The sequence below is a fragment of the Agelaius phoeniceus genome, chromosome 4 (genome assembly GCF_051311805.1).
Source record: "Agelaius phoeniceus isolate bAgePho1 chromosome 4, bAgePho1.hap1, whole genome shotgun sequence".
Classification (NCBI taxonomy): domain Eukaryota; kingdom Metazoa; phylum Chordata; class Aves; order Passeriformes; family Icteridae; genus Agelaius; species Agelaius phoeniceus.
In genome coordinates this window covers 35277317-35289648 of record NC_135268.1, presented here as the reverse complement: position 1 = coordinate 35289648, position 12332 = coordinate 35277317, and the positions used below count along the sequence as shown (strand labels likewise).

Here is a 12332-nt window from a genome sequence, read left to right as displayed (position 1 = left end):
AACACCCAAATACTTTCTTTGGAAGGGAGGAAGGGATGAAATTTTGATGTGATAAGCAGGCATGAAAGTGTGTTAAGATGGTGAGGCAAAACAGCAGTAATTGAGGCTGCTCTAACTCCATTTTCAGTTTTATTTTCAGAATAAAGAAATTGCTGTTAGAAGCCTGAATAGGTGAAATCTCAGTAAGGAAAAAAAAAATGAACAAGGCAAGATAAAAATTACAACGAGCGAATGTACCTGTGTATGGCTGAGAATTAAGAGAATTTTTAAACTAGTGCCAGAAGGTGAGAGAATTTTGAGCAGCTTTTTTTCCTTTTAATTATTTATCAGAAAAGAAGAAATACATAACAAGCAGACATAACTTTAGAAAACCTCTCACGTTTTGATCTGCAGGTCATAAATCATGACCCAGAAAAAGAGAAAAAGTAGTTTAATCTGCTTGAGAGAGCTCCATAACACAGAGGTATCTGCTTAATGTTTTGATAATGATGAAGGTGATGCTTGTTTACACACCTGCCCTTACAGAAGGACTTGATGGTCTTCAATCTTTACAGTAGACCTGTCTGGAGAAGCCTGAGGTTTGTACTACCACTCCCTCCACACTGCAGCTCAGGCTGAGATTTTCTTTAATTTCAAGATGTGTCAATTGAGTACAGCTAGTTAAAAAAAAAAAAAAAGTCTTTGTGTCCTATTTCTGCTCTTTCTGTCTCCTAAGACATTGAAGCATTATTATAATCAACCTGGAATGGTTGATTTAATGATGACGCCTGTATCAAGATAGGTAAATAGCCAGATGTATCGTGGAAATTTGGTCTGTACTGATTGTTTCATTTTGTTTTATTTTGACAACCCCACTCTGGACCGCTGCCTCAGCACCTTAGTTTGTTAAGCTGTCTAATACGTTCAAACTCAGACTTCTTTTCAAACGTGGAATGAGAATCAGGGCACAGCGTGGATTCTAAGCAATGGAGATATATGTTGTCCTGTGCCCCCTCCCGTCCCCCGCCCGATTCTCCGCGCTGAACCAAAGGCTGAGAGATGCCATTTTTGCACAGCTCTCCCAGGGGAAGGGGAGACCACTCCGCTTTTTAATGCGGAGAGAAATAAACAAGCAAATGAGCCCTTTGCCTCTCCTCGCCCGGGAATTCCACCGGGCGAGGGGAGGCACCGTTTCTATACTCGCAACAAACTGGTATTTAAGGAAAAGCAGAAAGCGGGAGAGAGGAGAGGAGGGGAGGGGGCGGATGCTCCGCCGTGGCACGCTCTGATGGCGCGGCTGCCCCGCACGCTGCGGTTCTGCTGCGGTTCCGCCGCGGCCCGAGCGGGTCCGCAGCGGTACCGGGTCCGGAGCGGTACCGGGGGCGCGGCGCCGCCGCCGTCCGCACGGGGGGCGTGGCCTCGGGGTGACGTCATGGGGCGTGCCGGGGGCGTGTCGCGGCGGCGGTGCCGCGCCGGGCGGGCGCGGGATGGGGCGGGGGGCGCGGCCGGACCCGCCGGGCCGGCAGCCGGCTGGCTCCCTGCGGCACCCGGGCTCGCCCCGACACCGGTGAGAGCGGGGGCGGCTCCTCTCGGCTCCGGGCGGCTCGGCACCTGCGGGGTCCCGCCGGGGACGGGCGCTGCCCTTTTTTTCTTTTTAATTTTCTTTTTTTAAAATAATTTCTTTTTTTTTTTTTTCGGTGGATTTGGTTTGGTTGTTCGTTTGGTTGGTTTGTTGATTTTTTTTTTTGTGTTGTTCTTGTTGTTTCGGGGTTTTTCGCGGGAGAAGCGCATCGCGGGAGACGGCGCTGCTGCCGCCGTCCCCTCGGCTGGTGCCGGCTGCGGGCACCGGGTGAAGGTTCCCGGCAGCTCCGTGGGGCTGGCGCTTGGACAGCAGCGGCCCCGGCTAGCCCGGTCTCTCAGGGGCGATTTCACACCCTCCTTCACTTGGCACCACCCTAAATGCCGCTTTAACGATCAGGGATTTCCGAGTAAGTGTGGCATGTCGCGACAAGAGGGAACCCAGGTTAGAAAACCCTGGCGAGGGAGCGCATGCCAACTTGGTCTTTGTTTGTAATCGTGTTTTAAGTAATTTCTCGTTTAAGTGATGCTCGGTGTGTGGGAAGGTGGATAGAAGTACCAGTCCTTGCAAAAGGAGACAGTAAAAGCTGTGGAAATGTGTACGGAGTTCAGGTTCCCACCACTGTCGGCATATCTTGCTGAGACTATCTGGACAAGGTTCCTCCTCATCTGGCAGTTCTCACTTTTCCTCTATCCCATGCATTTTGTCCAGACTTCTTGAGAGCACAAGCGTCAAATGCCTTCTCTCACTTCTTCCCCGTCTTATTCTTTCTTGTATTTGCAAGTTGTGGCCAGGAACGAATTGAGAAGAAGGAAATGCAATCTTACGCTTTAACGCAATTTAAATTGTCTTCATTGCCTAGTAGAAAGGTAATGAACTGCCTCGTGTTTCTCCTTCTCAGTTTTAAATCCTGCAAAGTTCATTTATCTTAGTGTGTATGGAGATGTGTAAACCTGATAGTTATTGTTGTGTGTTTTCTTAAATCCCTCTGACTGTGCATGGACTGAAGTAAGTAGACAAACTGATGTACTACCTGAGAGAATGAGCTTATCTTGCAAAGCATTTCCTTTTTAATACCGATCAGCTAATATGTACTCTGCCACAGCACTTCATTAAAAAGTTGGGAGCTAATTAGCTGTTTCTTACAGCTAGAGTTCCCGATTTTAATTAGAGTTCCTGTCTTTAAGTTTAAACTGATTAAAGCAATGCCAAAGCCAGTCTGGTTATTTTCAGTGTTTGTTTAAAAAAAAAAGGGAAAATGAGTAATTTTAAGCTCTTTGTACTTCATGTTGAAAAACAAACACTTCTGTTTGGGGTTCTGTTCCTGATTCTGTAGGGTGTGGGGGATGAGATGATTATGTTTATCTTGTATTAGAGCGAGGAAATAAACTAACTAATGGCAATGAAACTCACATGTTTGTTGTTCAGGGTCGTTGGTTTCAATGGGAAAATCACAATTTGAGAAGGAAGCTCGAATGTGTTAAGTAAAGATGTGGATAACGTGTGAGTACTCAGGCGGATTTCTCAGTGCTCCAGCCATGTATAGGGCTCTGTTTGGTGATTCCTGTGATGGTGAGAGCTCTGCTGCTGTCAAATGTTAGTGACCAAAAGTCTCATCCAAACTTACATAAAGCTGTCATGGTGGTTAAATATCATCCTCCATTATGTCCTCTGTTAATCTCATGTGTATGCTTCAGACTTCATTCTGCTGAAGAACAGTTACTAGCCTTTGACTTAAAAAAAAAAAAAAGGGTCAATCTATGGCTCATACATGAGTACCTTGCTATATTTTAGACAACATTTTAAGACCCTGTTAGAGGTTTGAGAGATTTGCAAATTAGTAATTCCTGAGGGAGTTGTTATGCTGATAAGACTTCCAGTGTCTTTATTCTGAATATTTCACAGCATTCTTGACACCCTCTTTAAGGGAAGAGTTTAATATTTGTTGTACACTGCTAAGCACTTGTGACAAGATTTAGTAATGGGTGCTTTAAAGTACAAAAAATGAAGTTCTGGAAAATGCAAAGCTAAATGAATGACACCCTTTTAAGGTGCATGGATGGGGCAAACTTGTAGTGCTCAGAACTCTCCTGTAGACTGACAGCTGACCCTGACTTTAACTCTGTGAACTTGTTTGCTTTTGGTATTTGGCCAAGTCAGCACTGTGATAATACTTGTGTTATGACAGAAAGTTTTCTTCTCTCTTCTGACATTTAAAGGATATTGCTGTTATTATCATTCCGTAGGGACTGAATTCTGTGCAAAAAAACTCAAATTAACACGAAAGATTGTTTGCAAAATCTTTCATGTTAATTTGCCATCACTAGATATTTGCATTCAAGATGCTTGACTGCCCTGGTGTCAGGTATGCTGCCATTGGAACCTTGTAGTCAAATCTCCAGGTAATTGTGACCAAATTTTCCATATTATGATTTTCCATATGTTTGTTAATGACAGAGCACATGAACTAATATGATGCCAGCATGGATAATGAGGTGAACCATCATCTGTGTTTTTATATTTGATGTGGGATGTTGATATGTGGCTGCTGCAATTTTTAATATTCTCAGAATAACTGTCTTAGACAATTGGCTTTTCTCTTGTGGGCGAAGCAAGTTTCCTTACTAGGAATACCTATTTGCAGAATTTAAAGCATTTAGTAGATTTTTAGAAGACTTCACTGACTAGACAGCTATCTATACAACCTAAGAACAAAATGCCCCAAACATGTGTTGTTACATGGAAGTATGGAATCATGGAGGGATTTGGGTTGGAAGGGATCTTATGTTTCATGTAGTTTAAAACCCTCTGCCATGGTGATGGACATCATGGGAAGTGTCCTTTAGTCTGTGTAGTCTTACAGCTAGGAGTAGATTCATCTGCTGGTAGTCTTTGCCCAAGCCATATGCACCTCCTTGTAGTTTTGGTTCTCTTCTCCCTTTTCAGTTCTCTTTGGTTTCTGCTGCCACAGCCATGCTGCTGCCAGATGCCTGTTTGCTGTTTTTGCTGCCTGTTTGCATTGCTGCCTTACCTTTTCTAGTTTTTCAGTTTTGATTTTGTTTGGAGATTTTTCGTATGTATGTAATACATGTCTTAGTCCAGTAGATGTGCTGGTTGTGTTCCTGCCCATGGCATGGGGTTGGAGCTAGAGGATGCATATCATTCCAACCTAGCTCATTCTGTGATTCAGTGTAGCATACAAGACAATGAAATTATATGCTTTGACTTGAAAAAAAAGTTAGGATCTGTAAAGAGAAACATCTTGTTATATGAAATTAAATCCAGAACAGTCTCATCATCTTAATAGCAGTGCAAATTCAAATAAGGACTTAATAGAGGAACTTAAACCTTTAATGTGATGAGAATAACCTTGTTAATTATCAGGGTTAATGAGGTGCATTTCTTTGAAGTGAACGGAGTGATCACAGGCCAGAAAAAAAGATCTCTCGTCTGCTGGGTAGTATTTTTCCAATTCATTGGTAATTGAAAAGGAGATTTTTGTTCCAGGCAAGTGTGTGATATTACAGCAATTTATATCAGACTCTTCAGAAAAGAGGGATAAACACCTATTTAAAAAGTAGACTTAATGATACAGTTAAAGCAATAATGAGTAGTAAGCTAACTTTAGGTTATTTTCTGTGCCATTTTAATGGTTCAATGCCTTTCCCCCCAAAAAATTCATTGGCAGCCAGGCATACACTGAAACTTAAATCTCATAGAGTTTCATAATTTAGAAATAGTGGGGAGTTTGATAATATTGAATTATTCAGTGTAATTTCACTGCTCCTTTGGGTATTTCCATACAGCTTATAACTTTTCTTATATGGAATGATTTTTGGGATGCAGAGGCACTAAAGGTGCTTGGGGTGATTGTACTGCCACAGTGCTCTCCTCTTGGTTTTGGGACAGGTGTACAAGACATGTCTTGTTCTGTATTGTGAGGCTTTCACAGTGCTGAGCTGTGGATGGCTGCAAAGTTAATTTCAGACTACGTGACTATTGAAAAACAAAGTTTCTAATTTTGCAGCGAAGATGATAATATATTTATGGCTCTGTTATAATCTTATAAAATGAATGTTTTTTTCATGGGGTGTGTGGTTTTCAAGGCGTTGAAAGCTTTCTAGTACCTCGTGTCCTCGTTTTTAGGAAGACTTCTAATGTTCCTGCCTGGATTTTGTCCCATTAAGTTTGCTTGTCCATTGCCAGATTTCTTCACAAGAATGACTTGCAGAACTGACCCATCTATGCCTGTCCCTCTGGTGTGTGAGCCTGCCTGCTTTGGGGCAGTGGTGGGAGGTACAGCACAGTGGGAAACCTCAGCTTGTCAGCTGCTACCCTGTACTGGCTTGGGTGAACCCTTTATGCTGTGGGGTGAGGTAGAACTTCATCTTAGTCACATCTGAGTGCATTTTTGCAAAGGCAAACTGCATGATATCAAGATTGACTTTGTTTCATTGGTAGCAGCATGGTTGTGCTTTGTTGACAAAGAATGGTAGTCCAAACCCTCAGATTTCAGTAGAATAAAATACATAACTTAAGTCTGGAAGGTCAGGAAGGGTTTGATGTACTGGGAATGTTTCTCCAGTTGCCCACCAGCAACTGAAATCCAAGTTTGGTCCATTTGTACCTCCAAGTCGACTTTCAGGTAGACAAAATTAAATGTCAAACGTGGTTTCTGCAAAAATGTTATGTTCAATTTGATTGTATCAAAATAGTGGGCAGTGTACTTCAAAAACTACTTTAGAACACTGAGAAGTTTAATTACTTCTAACCTATTCAGCAGGAGAGTTTCCCAGTCTGAAAACCAGAGGCTTGTTTCATTTGCCATTTGGAACAACATTTGTCCTTGCCTGTTTATCTTCATTGCTAAATGAAGTTCTTTAAACAAGGTAGTGGTCACTGACTGATTTCCTTTAAGGCTTTCTGGTTTTCTTATAGGAACAGTTTCTCTATTTTTTTTACATCTTTAGAAGTGTTGCAATTAACTGCTCTCTTGTATTACCTTATTTTTTTTACTTCACGCTGTGTTACACAGCTCTTGGGGGGGACCCACTGCAGAAGGGAAATGGCACCAAGTTCTGCAGGAACTTGTAGAAATGTAATCCTTGTGGCATTCTATGGTTAGATCTGCCTCAGAGGAAACGCAGGGGGCAGCTTCTGTGCCTGTCAGAGTTCTTTTGGTTACACTGGGTCATTGAGTGAAAGTGCTTTTGACGTCAGTAGCTCACTAATCCCAGTTTTCCAGTTTCTGCCTGTTGGCTCTCTAAAGCAGAGAAGACATTCCAAACAAAAGCACAGTGAGGGAGAGCCAGGCCATCTTTGCTATTATGGGAGCAGCTTCCTTGGCCTCCATGGAGTGGAGCTGACACTGTGATGGTTTGTTGACTGCAGGTCTCATAGAAGATAGGTTTCTCTCTCCCTTTCCCAGGGTTGTCTTCTCTGAAGTCTTTTCCAGGTGGAAAAAAAAGTACTAATGATGTTAAGGAACAAAGGGACTTGTTTAGCATGGAGGAAAAGTTTGAAGAGGAAGCCAATTATTAATAACTTGCTTCAGAAGTTAAACTGATCTAATATGACCCAAGTTAAACACATACCTAACCTAAGGGATAAAATTTTGGCATAAGGTAGTAATAAAATAGAGACTATCTTAAGATTTCTAGCCAGTAGGGAAGTGAACTTTTGGAGCTATTTTCTGCCAGGACAGGGGTGTACATGTGTTATATGCTTTCTAAAACTTCCTCATTATAGGAAGCAGAGTGAGGGTCAGGCATTGGTCTCTTCTCTTTGGTGACAGAGACCTGGAGGAATGGCTTACAGCTGTGTCAGAGGAGGTTTAGGTTGGATATTAGTGTAGGGGGATAGAATATAAGAAAATAAAGATAGTGTAGAAAGTAATCTCACCCCTAAGGAGTGGCAGCTGGGTCAATTAGCAAAGATTAGGAACAGGCCTGACTTTACAGGCCACAGCTGTAACCAATGAGAAGAAGAGTGCTATAAAAGAGTGGGGTGGCTGGGTGGGAAGGGAACTGGAGTCAGTGGCTGCTTTGTGAGTAAGAGAGAGTCAGTGCTCTGAAGGACTGCCCACAAGAAACACCAAGAAGGTATGGAACTTTTGTGATAGGAGACAACAGTATGGAGCCCCTGCAATAAGATGACAGCGTATTAGGAGAAGATGTTTTCACCCAGATGGTGGTTGGACACTGGAATAGGCTTCCCAGGAAAGCTCTCACAGCCCCAAGCCTGCCAGGGCTTTTAGGCACACAGTGTGACTCTTGGAGTGTCCTGTGCAGAGACAGAAGTTGGACTCCCTCCCAGTTCAGGATATTCTATGATTCTATGTGGTCAAAGTTTTGTTTGGTGTAAGACATTGTAGGACTTATTTAAGTGTGATGAAAGGAGACTGGAAGAATAACATGGAATGCAGCTTTAATCCTGGTGTATTGCTGGAAACTGTGAGTTGGTACCTTTTTCTGTAGCACAAGGGTGGGCTGAGCTCCAGATCTCTGATTTTTGGGGTTGGCTGAGTACAGAGGCAGCCATTGACTGGAGTAAAGGAGGAAAAACCCTTGCTCGGAGGCAGGCTGAAGAGTGGAATTCTGCATGCTAGCACAAAGCAGTGTGTAACAGGATGAAATCTAATCATGCTTCCCTGGTGTTGGGTCATCATCAGGAAGAAATGATTATGCTTCCCAAGGGAGGACCCTCTACTTCAACATTTCTAGTACGCGAAACTGGCATCGGTTCTTGCTGTGTAATCTATGAATGCAGGCACACTGCTCTCCTGGCCTCTGGTGACAAATGTGCTACTTTACCTCATGGCTGCTTTAGGCTCAGGGGGTCTGTGCTGCTTCTTTGGAGAGAAACCTAAAGCACAGCTTCTGAGTGCTGACTTGAAAAGGTGTCCACTGTCTCCTCACAGTGGTGTGACCTATTTAAGGTCTCTCTGCCAAGCACAGCCAAGCACAGGTCAGCTGATGCTACCGAGTTGTTTCTCTGGTGAGTACTAATAATTTCAGTGTCCTGTACAAAATTTATTTATGTAATGACAGTATCAAATTGTCCTTGTCTATGCTGGCTCTCTGTGTGGGTAAATGGCTATTAAAGAGCCAGCTGATGGGTATGGGTTTTTGTGGAGACAGATGCTTTTCCATAAAGCTGAGAAACATAACTCAAGAGGATTGAAAATGTTTACTGTGAAATTTCCTTGTGTGTGTAGTACTTCCTTAGAAATCAAACAGTAACATCAGTGCCTTAGGTTAGTGGAAGTCCCTAAAAGATGATATGAGGTGTTGGCTGGAAGATGGCATACCCGCAAAAAGGCCAAATTAATTCCACCTTCAAAAGTTTCTCAAATGCTGGTCTTCACAGCTGGTGGGATGCAGTATTCTGTGGAGCTGGGAGGAAGGGACTGACTGTCCACTGGAGGCAAAATGCATCAAAAAGATAAAAGCTTTTTGATAAAGTCCTGCTAGAGTGAAGAACTGAATTCAACCCTGAAATTTTATAAGGATATGCTGAAGTTGGTAAGGTGGGCAACTTAAGGTAGAGCAAAGCCTGAGAAATTAAATTCTGTCATTTTCTGTTCTTCTGGAACCTCACAGAGGGGAGGAGGAAACAGGATCTAGATAAACTGAGTGCTTTCTTGGTAAGTTTCTTACATGAACAGTCCCTTGCACTTTGTGAGTAACTTTTTTTCCTTTTGTTTTTTTGTGCCTTTGAGCAGCATTCATAGAAATAGTCTGCTTATTCTATTCTGTCCTCCTGTGAAAAAGTCCTAATGCAAACCCTGTTCAGTCTGTAAGTGTTTGAAAATAGCTGTGTTTAATTTAACTATGAACAAGAGGACTTCAAATGCATGTGTTTTGCTTTGAAAGAGAGTGGAAGGCAATCTAACACAGAAGGAGTTTGGCAAGCAGAAAGAATGCTGAAAAGAAGTGGCAGAATGTGCAAGGGGCAGATTTTATCCCTACTGAAAGGGTGGTTGAGGAATTTAAAGAGGAAGGGTAAAAAAATGTGGAGGGGAAGACAGAGGTAAGGTTTTTGGAAATGGAGAAAGATCTAAGCAAGCTAAAGGAAAACCAACTGCTAAAATCTGTGATGATATGGGGTAGAAGTGAAAAGGAGGAGAGAAAATATTTATAAGAAGAGAAGATTGATGTAAGTGGGTGAAATGACCAGAGTGGAAAAAGGAATAAAATGGAAATATGGAATGAAGGATGACAACCACTGTGTGTGGAACAGGAAAAGAAAATTTTGTTTTAAATATGTGCTGTGTTGAAATTTTCAGAACTCTTTTCTTCCCTTCTGGAAAGGGAAAATGTCAGGCTGGTTCTGCAGGCTGAGGGAGGTGAGACCGCCACAGGTCCATCCATGCCCCAGTTCCAGCCAGCAGCCAGGCAGGGCACTCCCTCCCAGTACACAGGCACAGGGGATGTGCTCCCACGCCTGCTCCATGGGCTGCCCTGCACACAGCTGTTCCCATGGCCCAGCTCAGCCTGGCACCTTCAGCCACTCAGCCCAGTCTCTCTGCTGGTTGGCAGTCAGAAGTTGCTGCACTCACACCCCTGTGCACATGTGCAGAGTGAGCAGAGCCACTCACCCAGAAAAGAGCTGGAAAGGGTTTAATAAGCATACAGGACAGACTAAGCTGATCAGGGCAGTGCACAACCAGGCAGTTGAACCAGCAACCAGAACGTTTGCATGCAACTGGCCCTTTTTATCCACTTACTCCTCTATTACCTCATGCTTGCTCTTTCCCAAATCCTTTAAATCCATTCCTGCCTTTGGTTTCCCCTATAAACATTTCATAGCAAGTCCTGTGCAATCCCCAAATGCCCCTCCCTTACATCCTGTAGTATGTCCCACATCTGTGATCACTCATGATGGGTTTCAAAACTGAACAGTGTGACTGAGGTCCTCCTTGAAGCTGCCCTGAGAAGAGTCTGGATGGGGCCTCCCCCCTTTCCTTCAAGTCCCTAATTTGTGTCCCTGCCTTTTTTCCATGCTTTTTTGTCCCCTAATTTGTGCCATTCTGCAGCCCTGTGGTCCTCTGCCCTCGTTGAGAGAGCCCCTTAATGGGCTGATTGCTCTTGTGGTGAGCCTGGAAGAAGATGGGCCAAGTATAATTTGTGCTTCCCCATTTGCCACTGTCTCACTGTGCTCTGTTGTTGGGTGCAAATGAGCTTTTATCATATAGTCTTAACCATATAAAACCATCTTCATTTGCTATGGAAATTTTAAAGAGTAAAATTGGGATGAAAATGCTTTGTTAAATAACATATAGGAATGAAAAAAATGTAATGTTATAAAGCACATGCTTCTTGCCTCCTTGTTTGGCTTTATGCTGTGGAATGCTAAATATAATGCATGACCTGTGAAATCTAGTCAAGTTAAATGTTTGTTTTAAAACTTGAAAGGGTATATTGTTCAGCTAAAGGGACTAGTCAGTAGCTATGAGCTACAGCACGGGTTACAACACTACTTAAACATCTGTGAGGAATCCAGGTAAAGGTAATTGTTACAAAACAAATCTGAGGAAGTGCTTTTGATTGCCTGTGGTGATGTTGCACCTAATGGAATAGAACTAATTTTTTTCCCCAGAATTGCCACCAGCATTCCTGAATATGCCTTTTAGAGTTTAGATGACTTCTAAAGCGTATACTATAATTACTTCTTTTTGAACCATGATTAAACATATGTGTGTTCTGAAAAGCTACCATTAAGATACACTTGAGTTCGTGAATGATTGTGTTCCTCATTGCAACAGGATTTTTTCAGTGCCTTAGGACTGAAGACAGGCCTCTGCACAGAGGAACTGTCAAGCTGAGTTAAACCCTGTGAAGAATATTGGGGACAGGAGCACAAAGTTCATCACAGGTGTTTCCCAGAGTGGGAATGGGAAACACTAAAAGTCTAGGTTTGTCTAAAACCTTAATTGAGTGCCATATTTTGCACCAAGTGATTCCTCTTGCCTACAGGAAAAGGAATAGATGTATGGAAATTAACATGGAGCTTGAATGCAGATTGGCTGTGAAGTGAGATGTCTAACTAATTAGGCATTAACAGGGAATTGTGCTTTTTTTCTTTAAAGGGGCAAAAACTAATCCAAGGAACTGCAGGATTACAGTTTTGACGTCAGTGTTAATCAAGTTCTTAAACTGCTTTTGTAGGAAGGGATATTTCTGTGCATAATGGTAAAAGAATATTAGAAAAAGGTATTAGGAGTTTACCAAGGAGAGTGGTACTATAAGGAAATGTGACAGATCAAAGGTCCCTTTGCCTCAGCTGTGCTTATATAGCTGTTTTCATCTCTAAACTCTAAATAAGATAAATTTTGTTTTTAAGAAATAAAATACACTGTCAACCTTTTTTGTCTTGCACCATGTCATTATTTTGAAGCTTGACTTCTTTGGCAAGATGAATTTTTTGGAGTAAGTACTCTGTAAATGTGTGGGGATAATCACAAGGAAAGTATTACCTGGAATTTGCTCTCCTATCAGTATAATAATACTGATAACCATGTGTATAAATTCTAGAAATTGGAGTAGGGTTTCTAATCAATAGGATAACCTCCCAATTGAAGGAATTCAGTATATCAAGCTGTATCTTACTGCATTAAAATAACGTCTAGGAGATTTCTGAGGAAGGTTCCATAAAGATAATAAGATGCCTGTCAGAGCAAGAAACTAAATTCATGGAGCATGGGCACTACTTTCTATAGTTGTTTTCCTAAAACAATGTTAAAAAAAAGTGAATGCACCAATATCATGAAAGT

The 12332-nt window shown here is 42.3% G+C and overlaps 1 protein-coding gene across 7 annotated transcripts in view; it reads left to right on the top strand.

Moving 5' to 3' along the window:
- Positions 1 to 1410: 1410 nt before the first annotated feature.
- Positions 1411 to 12332, top strand: part of MARCHF1 (membrane associated ring-CH-type finger 1) — a 224355-nt gene continuing 213433 nt past the window's right edge. For 3 of the 7 annotated variants that reach the window (XM_054633556.2, XM_077177271.1, XM_077177276.1), the window contains exon 1: positions 1411 to 1546. The gene's annotated coding sequence lies outside the window, so the exon portion shown is untranslated. Of the gene's footprint in view, positions 1547 to 1765; positions 2003 to 12332 lie in introns of those variants that run through there. The other 4 variants (XM_077177273.1, XM_077177272.1, XM_077177274.1 and 1 more) reach the window with 3 other exon arrangements.